Consider the following 12,876-nt stretch of genomic DNA (forward strand, 5'->3'; position numbering starts at 1 on the left):
AAAAAGTGAGTTTTAAGACACGATTTAAAGCAGTTAAAGCAGTCGCACAAGCTGAATGCTTTTTATGTTGTTGCAGAGATTAGATGCATTAATGTGTCGCTCTCATGTTCACACTACGTGGCTTCACACGAGCACACAGAGCTTCAACAACAAGAGATAAGGTAGCCTGCCATCCTATACTTGATGGACGTGTCCTTGAGGAAGCTGCAGGAGAAAACAGCGGAGACAGAAGTGTTGTCAAAACGAGAGAAATGAATTTTACTTTGAAGTCTTAAATACTGCTGAAATGTGGAGACAGATCCCATTCAGAAATACAAAGTAGGGCTGGGCTGTATCATACCGTTCACGGTAATACTGGTACAATGTTCGGCAACGACAAGAAAATGAAACATGGCGATAGAATATGGGTAAAACGCGCATGCGCAGTGCCTTTGTTTTCATACGCACATGGCGAAAAAGGCACAGCGGCGACGGAGAATGAGAAGGTCGACAAGGTGCTTGCTTCGGCAAGCGCGTACGCTAAGTTGGATATGATACAGAGAAGATTAGCATGGCCCCTGCGCAAGGATGACACGCAAATTTGAGAATGACAAGGGCGAAAGCCGATCGTTGAATGAAACTGATGAACCAGAACTGGTTTGTAAAAATGCTGCAGCTTCACTGGTGTGGAACTGGTTTAGCTTTCGTCCGTCAGATACACAACAAAGCACTATTTTTGGTAGCGCATGCTAGCGGGCTGTCGTTATTACCGTGTTGTTTGGAAAATACGGCGCACTTAAAATCAATCCTTTGATTTTTCTGAAAGTCGACAGAGCCCCTTATAATCCCGTGTGCCTTATGTATGAACTCTGGTTGTGTTTACTGACCTCGAGACGATTTTATGTGCACGGCGCTCGAAAATCTGTCAGATGTTTCAGTACGACTTTGCTGAGCTACGAAGCCGCACCGCTTGATGGATTGTTGGAGCGTTACGGCTATCGTAGGCGGAGTGATACGTACTGTGCTTCAGCATAATGTTACCGTACTGTGTGTGTTTAACCTCTTTTAAAGTGTTGTGGATGTTATACATGGTTATGCTGAGGATGTGTCGGCCAGTTTCCACTGAAATGCCTTTTGGTTAAACTGTCAGCGAGGAATTTGCATTTGCACTGTTAAATGTTTATATAACTTTAATGCAGATAAAAAACAGCTGCTTGTTGAAGTGGAAATACATTGATGTTGTTTTGCACTAATAAAGTTGAGGAGTTGTAAAGTAATTTGTCTAGAGTCAATTATATCGTCAGTTATATCGTTAAATCGTACAAATTTTCAAATGTATATTGTGATAAATACTTTTGGTCATATCGCTCTGCTCTAATACAAAGCAGTGCAGACATGGACACACTGTCATGTCCTCTGAGCAGGGACACTGTTGGTAGCAGCATGTTCTGCCCGGTGCTTGATAACATGCTCAGTGAGCTAAAGAGATGATTCTCTAAACCAAAATGTGACACGATGATGGGAATCCAAGCCTTAAAATCTTCAAGTGCTGCAAACATCAGGTACACCAAAGGAAAAGAGTCTTATAAAGGAAAAGCTCAGTAAAATCAGTGAATCTTCGAAAGCGATATTCCACGAGCTGTGAGTACTGCTTCCTGTGAACGTAGCTCTTCCACACTGAAACTGGTAAAGTCCTGGACTCGCTGCAAACCGCGACGATCGCAGGATACAGCTGAATAAACTGCAGACACTGAACGTTTGAACTGATATATAACAAAATATGAAGACCTTCATATGTGCCTTGGGTGGAGATTGCACCAAAGGCACACAAGCTACTAAGATAAGTGGTGCTAATGTATATGGGAAAAATGCTAATGCTACAAAGCTAAGGTGTTTGCGTCACTAGAGGCTGTGCATCTCTTTCTAAGCCCGTGCAACACTGTTAACTCAGGAGTGGTAAAGAAACAATATGAAACAAGTGTTTCAGCAGGCTGTCGCACACACCTCTGTTTTCGACCACATTATGCACGTGTCACTTAGCCCCACGTAGCTAGTGTGTGTGTCCTGGATGCAGTCCTCTAGGGGAGGTCTTTTCATTTTGTCAGCTGAAGGTGTCGCAGCAGTTCAAATGGATTCAATCCAATTTTATTTATACAGCGAAATCACAGCAACAACAACAAGGTGCTTTATATTGTAAGGTAGACCCTGCAATAATGCATACAGAGAAAAACCCAGCAATCATATGACCCCCTATGAGCACTCTGGCAACAGTGGGAAGGAAAAACTCCCTTTTAACAGGAAGAAACGAGTTAATATTTTATTTATCCTTGGCTGGGACATTGCTGTAAATAGCTCAAAGAGCCAGGTCCTGTACATGTTCCTGATGATACGGAGAATGAGCTCAGTGTTTGATCATCATAAGTTGAACATGTCCTCTCAGCACAGCAGTAATACACAGTGTCTGTACTACATTAGTGTAAGCAAGGAACACTCATTATTGGATCTTTTCCACCACTACATGCGCTCCAAATACTGCAGAGGTGTGTGGTGTAGGTGTATAAATAGCCCTGTATTTTCTTGGGAGACATGCATGCATCCTGGCCACCCCACCCTAAAACTCCCTGTCTGCATCACCGCCTCCTGCCACATCTTAACGTGGTTAGACATCGCTTTCCAAAAGGCGGGGCTCCTGTTTGCAGCTGGATCACTTTTTGTTCTTCCAAAATTAAGTGAAAGTGCATTGAAGTCGTGCAGTTGCTTCATTTTATGTCTTACTGGTAACACAAAACTGTTACACATCACTGCACAGGTTTCACACAGGAGGTCCCACACTTCTATGTTAGGCGTAAATGCTTTGAAGCAGCTTCTCTTACCTTCTGCTTGGTATTATGGATCTGCATAAACTGTTTACTGCAAGGGGAGTGAAGTGGAAACCAGACTGTAGCAACGCCTCTGCTGAAGCAGAGAGAGCAGAGAGGACGACTGAGAAGGCAAACACAATCAGTGCCTCAGCGTAAACACAAGCCCCCAAAAGGGAAGCAGACCGCAAACATGACACGAGGTTAAATGTCAGGTGATATTTCAGGCGATGCAAGACATGAACATATGGCACGCAGTATGAAGGGGGGCAGGTGGGCATGAAAGCCTTACATCAAATGCTGCATGAGATTCATTTTCAGTAAAAGCACATCCAGGAAGAGACACATAAGCATAAGAAGGCACAGAACATTTATAAATATGATGTTTTTATTAAGAAAACAAGATTAAAAACAGGCTCCTATGATGGTCGCAGGGATCCTTGAACATGCAATAAATAAAGATATAGGAGACAGACTGACGTCTCACTAAGGAAACAGGGCTTTATTTATGGAAACATGACAAACACAAGACTCATCTGCCAGCCTCCTCTCAGGGGGCAGGAACAGGCTGTAACAATCAGAGGTCTGATAGCACATCAGGCCCAGGTGGACCTCGTCCGCTAATTACACTCAGATCAGAAGCCGTTAAAGGACACACACACAGCCAGACACAAAAACCAACAGCTGAGAACGAGGAACAGCTGAAACCAATCAAGAGAATTAGGATGGACGTGCAGGAAATCCGTGAACACGACGCCACAGAAACCATCTACCAGCGTAACAGAGACAAGACTGAGAGAGACAGCGACAGGACGCTCCGGAGGACAAACAAGTGAGACAGGAAGCTCTGGAGGACAAACAGGTGAGAAGGGGGAGGAGCTCCGGAGGACAAACAGGTGAGAAAGGGGAGGAGCTCCGGAGGACAAACAGGTGAGACAGGGGAGGAGCTCCGGAGGACAAACAGGTGAGACAGGAAGCTCTGGAGGACAAACAGGTGAGAAAGGGGAGGAGCTCCGGAGGACAAACAGGTGAGACAGGAAGCTCTGGAGGACAAACAGGTGAGACAGGAAGCTCTGGAGGACAAACAGGTGAGAAAGGGGAGGAGCTCCGGAGGACAAACAGGTGAGACAGGAAGCTCTGGAGGACAAACAGGTGAGAAGGGGGAGGAGCTCCGGAGGACAAACAGGTGAGACAGGGGAGGAGCTCCGGAAGAACCAGAACTTGAATATATTAACTAAGGAGTCAAAACTCACTGCTCTACAAGATTAAGAAAAATCCAAATAAAATTTAGTGTCCACTGAAGCATAACTCATAGAAGACGAAGAAAGAGGGTCAAAACTTGACATTCCACCTTTAAGGCTGGTGCTTTACATAATAACAGGTAACAATAAAAGGCAGCAGCAGCTTGTTTTGAGCAGTTCAAATATAGAAAGGAACCAAAATGAGGAACCCCGCTGCTTCTCTCTGCATGTCATCAGACAGTCATTCACCGTTCTTCACCACAGCTGCTAAACGGCCTCTTTGTGTTGCTTCAGTTTGTACGTGTGATTGCTGTGCTGCAGTGTTCAACCTCCTTCAGCATGCAGGAGTCACCGTATCTCTGCTTAAGAGCAACGGGCAACTTCTGGAGCTGAAAACTGAAGCCAATACCTGCGATCCCTCTGCAGGGAGTCAGTCCAGTAAACATGTTTGACTCCTCATCCAAAAACGGTCCTGCAGAACTACGCTGAGTGCAGTTTCTCTCTAACTCATCCTGCTGGTTAATGAAGTCACAGATCTGGGCGCATTAATTGACAGATGTTGATGACTGGAGTACATGACTCTGAGTCATTACTCCGGACCTCTTCATTCCATTGGTGCCCTTTGGAGCATCTTTAATGGATACTCTGACTGACATATTGACTTGCTGTGTGGGACATCCCAGAAGTTGATGTTCAGTTTCTTATGTTTTATTCCGTCAATTCTATTTATCCAGCACATTTAAAAAATACAGGTTAACCAAAAAAGTAATTTAGAAAAGTTGAAACATATGAATAACCATGAGAAAATTCAAACCAAGCAAAAAACAGTAATGATAAAAATGTCTTTTTATTCATATAACCACAAATCACAGCAACAGTGAGCCAAAGGTGCTCTGTACTCACCTGCAATGATACAGAGAATCAACAATCAGACAACAGTGGGACGTATTAAATCTTTGTATTCTTTACAGCCAAAAAAGACAAAGCTCAAAGTGGTCAAACTCAAAAGATGATCTTTAATTTTACAATATGGCGACTCAGCAGACACACAGACACGTCAGCCAAAGTCTGAAGCAAAACAGGAAGCTTAGTTATTTCTATACTTCATCTAGACGTCACACACACTTTAGGTTTCGATCAAAGACTCTGCTTCGTTTCACTTTCTGGCTGCAGCTCCTATTTTTGCAAAAGCATGTAGTTTCCTGTCAGTACTTTTAACTCAAACTCAAAGCTGGCCCTCTCTTATACACAGAGATGGGCAGTAACGCGTTACTGTAATCCGATTACTTTTTCAAGTAACGAGTAAAGTAAGGGATTACTATTGCAAAAACGGTAATTAGATTACCGTTACTTTCCCGTAGGAACGCTGCGTTACTGTGTTACTAAAACCGTGATTTTTTGCGAGAATGTCTCATGACAGTGACGTAAGCGAGTGTTCGTGACAACAGCTGTGTGCAGATCAACAATGGATCATATATCGAGTGCAGAGAGAGTATGAGCGTGCAGCGTTTAAAGCGTGGAAGTACTGACCTTACTTTGAGTTTGATTCCATAAAAAGTGACAAAAACATTAGTGTCCGCTGTGCGTGGGAAGAAAACTTCTTTTTACAGCGAAAAAAACCCTAAACTTCCAACAAGCACCGAGTAGCTACGACGTAATGGGAAACTCACAGAGAAACTCGCGGATTCTTCCACTGACCGCGGCACACCTGCACCAGGGTAAACCTCCGCCTGCCTCACTCCTGCTTTACAGGTGAAAATAGAGCAACAGGACCGCTGAGTCTTTGACTTTATTTATTTTCTGCTGTGTTTTACTTGCATCTATTTGAAAGACTGAGTGTAAACACAAAAAATATTTTATTTTATGTGCTGGGATGTGCAGAAAATAGGTTTAAATGTTAAACTAATTTCTTCCAGTCAGAGAATGTTGCATATAATTAAATGTTTGCTTGATGCATAAAGTTAAAAGATTAAAACTAATAAAACAAGTTTTAAAAAGAGACTTTTCCATTTGATTACATTTTGTATGATGATTATGTAGAAAAAGTAGAATTGGGCTGAAAGATCTATCACTTTATCACCTCTTCAGGTTGTAAATCGTGTTTTTAAAAAGTAACTAAGTAATTAATTACTTTCGAAAATAAGTAATCAGTAAAGTAACGGGATTACTTTTTCAAGTAACTTGACCAACACTGCTTATACATAAAACAATATAATCAGCAGATAAGCTTTCAGATTATATATTTAAATCCCAACAGAAGGAAAAACTCCTCAGACAGAACCAGGCTCAGGGAGGGGGCGGAGCATCTGCTGTGACCAGCTGGGGGTGAGAGGAGGGAGATGGGACAAAGACAGGCTGTGGAAGAGCGCCATATAATTACATTATATAAATAAATGAAAAAATAAAATAAATATTTTGTTATATATAACATAAGAACAATAAAAGGAGTAAAAAAAATATAAACACAGAAAATCTAAAAAGCTTCAATCATCAGTTCATCCTTTCACCTATAAAAGGTAACTTATGGCTACAAATAAGCAGCCCTGCAGGGATCAAACCGCTAACATACGCTTTCATACTGTTGATGTTCAAAGGCCCCGCCCCCTCATGATCACAGGTTCAACATGAAAAATTAGCACCGCAGGTGGACCCAGGCACAGGTGTGGGGATGGAAAAGCTCACGTAGTGCCTGCACAGACCTGCGTGGGGTTTCTGATGGGTTTGCAGCTATGACGTACATGCAGTGTAAATGTATACAGTGTATATGTGTGTATATATACACTATGTGTATACACTGTGTGTAATGTCTATATGTTATATCAGGGAACAATGATTTATGACTTATTTGTGCAACTTTTCTGATTATAATATATTTTTATGTTACTTTTACTGTATTATTGAATCGAAACAGTCACCCTGTAAATGTAATAAATATACATCTGACGTCACCTACAGCTGTGCAGAAACCTGGTAGGTGGAGCCTGATGGTGTTTGGTTAAACTTTGCTTCTGTCAAACGATGTGGAGGTCAGTGTGCAGGCAGCAGCTTTGACCTCTCGCAGCAACACACCAGCTAATGTCAGGCGCTGACCCCTCACACATCCACGCACGGTGTCTGTAACCTTTGACTTCTGCTATTATAGACCAGTTCAAACACGATGCTTTATATGACAGACGTGTGCAAACTCAGTGAGGATTAAGATCCTGCCCTGAGCTCCGAGCCCACGTGATGCTGGTTGTTTCAGCCAGTGTTGTAAAAACCAGCTGTGCATGCATCTGTGTGTCTGACAAGTAAACACACTCCTCCACACTACCACCAGCAGCATCTGTTGCTATGCTACCACAAGTCAGCCGAGGGTGTGCTGTGGGTTGAAGTCAGTGCAGAAATTACACCGCAGGTTACACCGATGGAACCGAATCCTCCTTCACTGCATTCATACAGTGCGAACAAAGGAAACGACAGCGCCGAGTGCTCTGCGCAGAAACACGAGCTGGAGAAAGCAGTCGCATCGATGTCAGGACGAGAGAGTCTGAATCTTTCCAGCAGCAGATTAGCTCAGTTATCAGGCTGATTCAGAGTAAATGATCTGCATTTGTCTCAGCGAGGTATTCGATGTAAGCTGACTTGAACGGCCGATAATCCGGCTTTAAATCAAGTTTAGCAGCTTCCTGCAGGTTGGCCTCGTCTGCTGACGTGGCGAAAAAAGACGGCAGCTGCAGTTTGTGCTTTTTAATACATCGAATCATCCAACGGTGAACAGCGACACAAACGGACTCACAGAAAGGAGGAGTTAACGGCGCACACAGGCCCCGCTGCCTCCGCCGGTGGAATTCAGCCTATTGTTGCATACCAATCCAATCAGCACCAGTTCGGCCCCATCCATCACACTCAACACTATCAGTCTAGTCATTAGCGGTGCTGCTGAACCGTACGGCAGTTTCTGTTAACCCAAATGAGATGTCTGCAGTGCTGCCTCGCTGTTTTCTTCCCCGCCGGCTTTTTGAGCTATGCCTTCATTGCCTGCTGGAGTTGTTTTTCCTCAAACGAGGGGATGTGGAGAATTTACTGGCAGTGCCGCTCGGAGCGGAGAGGGACCTGGATGATGAGTTCACACTGATTACAGCTGATCTCATTCAGTTTTCTCTGTATCTGCCCTTTGTATATTTGAGCTGATTTCTCAGTTCGTCACTCAGACGGATCACCCTGCATTCCTTTTATTTAGATTTAATTAAACATTCATGTTCACCAGAGTCCAACACCCACTGGGCTTCCATCAAGCGGCAACAACATCAGCTGGAAATTAAAGTCTGAGCTGAAGTTCCTTAAAGAGCAATAATACCACCGAGGGTTTCCGACTCCAACGCAAAAGCCTCGACTCTCATCAAATACTGAGTCAGTACATTCAGTCAACAACTTATAAAGATCTGAAAAACTAACTTTGCTCCTCTTGGGCAGTTTGCTAGCAGCCATTTAGAAAATAGCCTTTCTCTTAAACAAATATTAGGCCTTTCATTCAGACGTTGGACTCCATTCACACAGTTAGCCGTGCTTTCAGCTAGCGGTTTCCTAATTATACGTCTGGCTGCGTACCCGGTGCGTTTTTTGGAGCAGACTCAGAAGAGACCAAACTTAGGAGTAAGAAAAATGAGTCGTTTATTATTAATCCAAAATCAAGGAAAAAATGAACAGGGGCAAAAACTACAACGGGTGAAAACTAGACTGTGATCACTATGACAAAAGAACACAATTCAGAGCAGAAGCATGAGGGAAAAACATGAAACAATACCACATAAAGTCAAAATGCCAGGTCACAGAGCTCCTGAAGTTATTACTAACAGCTTCAAGCTCTGCTCGTATCTGACACAATCACATAGCAGTTTCACTAACTCTGTTTGGAGCTAAATTATCTGAATTTCAGGAGCGTTGTTCTGGTTTTCATGCCCCGCCCTCCCTCCTGTTTTCAATTCTTTCACTTCCTCTCTTCTCATTGGTACATGGGGATCCACCAGTTCCTTCTCCAAACCGCAGCTTAGGTCATGTTCAAGTTATTCGCCTTTAACTACCAAAGAACGCTGTCAAACCTAAAATGAGTGAAACACTGGTTATGCTAACTGCTACCAGGTTCAGCAATGTTAGCTAACACTTTAAACAGTTTACCTTCTGCCAGTTTCTGCCTGTGTGTACTTTGAGCTGCTATAAGGAACAATTTCAAATCAGTCTCAGTTTTATGAAACTATTTAGACACAAACTGAGTCACAGGACGTTTTTCCTTCCCACTGTCGCCGACTACTTGATGTAAACGTAAAGCTTGAGCGACTGCTGTTGGTGCTGTACAAATAAATTAAATCACTATTTATTTCTTTAGATTGACTTTTTCTCATTATCCAATCAATTATTTATTCATTGACTTTGGCTTTTCCAGCTGTTACCTTTCAGCTTACACCTGTTCAGGTGTCCACGTGCACAAATATGACCCGGGTTATATACTCTATGGGACTTCCAGGTAAAGATGCACGACTAATCCACACGGCCGGCGTCTGAGTGCACAAATCATTTTAATATTTCTTTTACAACAGGAAACACAAAAATCTGGAGGGGTGAAAACGAGCACAGAAAACATGATGGAAATGTTCACCGTGCAGGTGATCGGCCTGGTTTCTCATCACGCATCGGTGCACTAATGTGTGATAAATGCTTCCCAGAGCAGCTTTTTGTTTAAATATTCAAACACACATAAATAACGGGTAAGGTTCAGGGATGAAATGTAGGATTGTCCGACGGGTTTATGCAGAACTCAGCAAACAACCTTAAAATCACTGATTTGTCTCTGCTGTCGTCCACGCTTCTCTTCCAGCTCATAAACGGAGCTGCAGAAACATTAAACCGGCCGCGCCGGGGCTGAAAAACACTGAGTCGGTTTAAAGTCGGAGACGATCCGTTAACTGCCACTCACGCCGAGCGGTTTCTGCATATTTTCTCTGCGGTGTGAAGTCTCAGAGTGATGTTTATCCACTTACTGCCTTCACTCATCCTTCAGCTGAACACTAACCTTTTGTGTCTGAGTACGCCTCATCAGCACTCTGCATGAGCGTTAGCCTTTCAGCACACAAGTGGATTCCCCAGGGCTCGCTGCCATTTACAGTTTATACATTAGCTTCATTTTCTCGCTCTGCGCATAAAAAAATCACAACGATGAGCGATTTGTGGTTTCTGGGAAATCAACACATTTCGTGTCACCTGCTGTCGCAGCATCCAGTTCCTCTTTCTCTTCGTCTCTCCGGGGTGTCATTTCAACCCTCATAAAATCCAAACTTATTTATTTCTTCTCCTCCCAGTTTCCCAGTACCATAAAGCTTTGTCTTTTCTAAGTGCGCCGCCTCCTCCTCGTGCCAAAGACTGAAACCTGCTGATTTCTTCCGGCAGACGTTAACCGTCACTGTCGACGTTCCTGTTCATTTTCCAACGTTCCACATCGATTCCTCCTCCAGATGTTTCTCCTGCTGATGGAGGAGGCCTACAGTACTGTAAAGACACAAACTGTATTCACACACAGAACATGCAATCAAACACAAAATCACACAAATATACTGTAGAGCCCCTGCAGGAGCTCAGTGTACAATAACGGCACTGTGCTATAATGTCATACAGTGAATATGCATTAAAGCACAAACCCGTATTTATGAAAACACAATGTGTGTTATGTTATAATGAGGCGCAGACAGAGTTAGATAAGCTGTGCACAGTGGTTCGCTCTCCACTCAGAACCTACAGCTGATGGAGACGTTTGAATGCAGCGCGTCCTGCTGTCGTTTCAGGTCAATGATCGTTCTTCTAATCCTGTCGTCAGATGTGTCTCACACACTCGGGTGAGGGGAGGAGCTACACATGCAGTGATGGCGTGCTGGGTGGAGACTCTGAGCCTGAGTAGTGGACACCAGAAGTGAAGGGACCAATCAAAGTGAAGGAGGAGTCCCGTTTACCTCGGTTAGCCTGTGGGACAGACAGGTGTGAGGTCACTGGATGACAAACCTCCTCACCCTGCAGCTACTGCTCTGAGCTGCTAGGTGCTTCCTAGGTGCCATGTTTCATGTCCAACCAGGAGGAGCCCACAGGGAAGACCCAGGTTGTCTCTGAGTGGAGAGAGGCAGGTCACACAGATGCATGACCAACCCCACAGTGTGCGGTCCCAGCAGGCTGCTAGTCACAGGCTGCCCTTCTCTCAGCCTAGCTCTGTCGGAGGTTTCTTCCTGTTGAAAGGGAGATTGTTGGCTGACTGCTGGAGTTCTGAGTTCTTCATCTATAAATACTCAAAGTTGGCACATGGTCCTAATTTGGGGTTTTTTCCTCCTTGAAGAGCTACAGGTGGCTGTAGCTCAGCTAGAGCAGGTCATCCAAGCAGCAGGTTGTGGATATGTGTGACTCTCAGGTGGAAAGCACAGAAAAGCGTGTTTGTATGAACGGTGAATGTGGCATGTTGAGCTCCGAGTGTGCATGTAGAGTAGATAAGCTCCACATAAGAACTCAGAGCTCAAGAAAAACTAAACGTTGAGCAGAAGAATTCATGACGTCTCTGATGGTTCAGACCCCCCCGTCTGAAACCGCGCTTATAGTTGCATGAATATCTTTTTCTTGGCAGTGCTGCTTCTTTTTGGTGCTACTAATGATCCACAGCGATGAACTGCAATGCGTACATCAGTGAGAGGACATCAGCCTTGTTAGCAGTCTTTGCACATCCGGCTCTGGTTGCAGTGGGAAAGCGTGCAGTTTTTAAGCTTCTTGATTTTATGTAGACAGAAAAAAAATCGACTGAAACTTTGATTCAAGTGTAGCGGGAGATCTGCTTTGTTGGCCGCGCTGCTCAGCACTAATTAAGATTCAGGAAACAGAATCGCTCACGGACACAGCTTTCCACAGCGAATCTGCAAAGACTGTGCATCTGGCCCTCAGGTAGGTGGCTTTACTCATGAAGGCCACCCACATGCAGCCAGCAGGACTTTGCACAGGGAGTCTTCAGAGCTACATTTAGAGGGGAGCAGTGCTGCTGCTCGGCCTCACAAACACAAACGGGGTTTTTTGTTTTCCGTCTTCACGTCGTCTTGTCGTTAGTATGGAGGAGAGGCCGTTTCTCATGACTCTCCTGCGACCTTTTCAGCACGCCTGCTGACCTGGACAGGAAAACAGAGGAACGGGTGCAAGTGCAAAGTGACAAAATACAAAGGTGATGTCGACAGTGGAGCGTGAGCAGGAATCTTACAGCATGATGAATCACTAGTGATGGAGCTGCTTGCTGAAACAAACAGCTCTCTGCTGTTTCTCTGCTCCCTCTACTTCACTTATGATACTTCTGTTTTTACTATTTTCATTTCCTTTCTTCATAAAAATAACTGGAAAACAAAAAACCTGTTTATAAAAGATGGAGTGATGTCACCCATCGGTTTTGTTTGTTTGGTTTTTTCGAGCGAGGCGGGACCGAGGTCAAATATGACTGCTAAGGTATCAGCTTAAAGCTAGCATCACACAGAAACAGATACCAGCTAATTATATATTAGGGGACCAGAGGACACCCCCAGCTTTTTCTCCCCCCTCTGCTGTTACTCTCTGTCCAGCTCTGTGTCGCTCTGCTGTCTGTGCTTAAGGCTGTACACCTTTCGCTTTGCTTGCTGCTTTGTAAATCTCTTGCTAAATGTCTGTATGGATTTTTCCTGCTGTTCATATGATTCAGTGTATTAAACTCTTTTCCACAGCATGTTTTTGAGTGTCTTGATTTTAATTGGATCTAAAGAGGTTGGATCTCCACC

The 12,876-nt window shown here is 44.0% G+C and overlaps 1 pseudogene; it reads left to right on the forward strand.

Moving 5' to 3' along the window:
* The first annotated feature begins 496 nt into the window (after positions 1-496).
* LOC113023127 (U6 spliceosomal RNA) lies at positions 497-611 on the forward strand (annotated as a pseudogene).
* The last annotated feature ends 12,265 nt before the right edge of the window (positions 612-12,876 follow it).

The sequence above is a fragment of the Astatotilapia calliptera genome, chromosome 5 (assembly GCF_964374335.1).
Source record: "Astatotilapia calliptera chromosome 5, fAstCal68.1, whole genome shotgun sequence".
Classification (NCBI taxonomy): Eukaryota; Metazoa; Chordata; class Actinopteri; order Cichliformes; family Cichlidae; genus Astatotilapia; species Astatotilapia calliptera.